Source organism: Neomonachus schauinslandi, chromosome 4, assembly GCF_002201575.2.
Source record: "Neomonachus schauinslandi chromosome 4, ASM220157v2, whole genome shotgun sequence".
NCBI lineage: Eukaryota > Metazoa > Chordata > Mammalia > Carnivora > Phocidae > Neomonachus > Neomonachus schauinslandi.
Window position 1 is genome coordinate 149991705 of NC_058406.1, and position 1381 is coordinate 149993085.

Consider the following 1381-nt stretch of genomic DNA (forward strand, 5'->3'; position numbering starts at 1 on the left):
CACAGAGGATAAGATTGATAACACACAATTGCAATAAAATTAAGAACCTTCATATATCAATAGACCATAAAATATAAAAAGATAAGTCACAAAGTGAGAACATTATTTGTCACGACATATAACCGACAAAGGTTCACATCCAGAATATGTAAATAACTCCGATAGGTCAATAAGAAAATGCCAGATAACCCAGCAGAAAAAAGGGTAAAAACATAAACAGGCATATTTCATAAGATAAAGTATAAATGGCTGATAAACATATGAAATGCTTCTGTCTCACCAATAATTGGGAAAATGCAAATTAAAAAGCCTAATGAGAATCCATTTATACCTACGTGGTTGGCAAAAAAATTTTTTTTTAAATTTTTGTATTGTTTCAGTTCATTTGGGCTGCTATACCAAAATACTAACAACTGGATAGCTTGTAAACAACAGAAATTCATTTCTCTCAGTTTTGAGGCTGGGAAGTCCCAAGATCAAGGCACCAGCATGGTCACATTCAGGAAGGCCCTTTTCCTCGTTCACAGCCAGCACCTATGGGCTAGAGATCTCTCTGGAGCCTCTTTTATAAGGCACTAATCTTATTTATGAAGGCTCCACTTTCCAAGGCCTCACCTACTAATATCATCAACCTTTGGGCAGGTTTGGATTTTAACACATGAATTTTGGGGGGACACAAACATTCAGATCACGGCACATACAAATTTTGGTAAGGATGTGGAGTAACAGAAACTCCTTTTCACTGCTGATGCTATTGACACTGGAAATAGTTTGACATGATTTGGTAAAGATAAAGGTGCTTCTGTGAATTTCACTCTTAGGGATATGCCCCAGAGAAACATGGGTAGCAGGAGAGATGTACAAGGATAACAACACTCTTTGCAAAAGCAAAACAAACCAACAAAAAATGGCGACACCTCAAGTGTCCATCAACAGAAGAAACAGTGAGCAAGTGAACTTTGATACTCTTACACAATAAACTACTAGACAGCAATGAAATTGCCTTTACCACAGCTATCCGGTATCCACACTGACATGGATGAATCCCACAAACAAGATATTGAGCTAAAAAAGCAAGTCCAGGGCGCCTGGGTGGCTCAGTCGTTAAGCGTCTGCCTTCGGCTCAGGTCATGATCCCAGGGTCCTGGGATCGAGTCCCATATTGGGCTCCTTGCTCCGCGGGGAGCCTGCTTCTCCCTCTCCCACTCCCCCTGCTTGTGTTCCCTCTCAGGCTGTGTCTCTCTCTGTCAAATAAATAAATAAATTCTTAAAAAAAAAAAAAAAGCAAGTCCACAGATTATATACAGTGTGATTCAAAAGCATGCAAAAACACACTGTGCATCCGTATGTAGGAAAATCTAAAGAAAAGCAAGGGGATGAT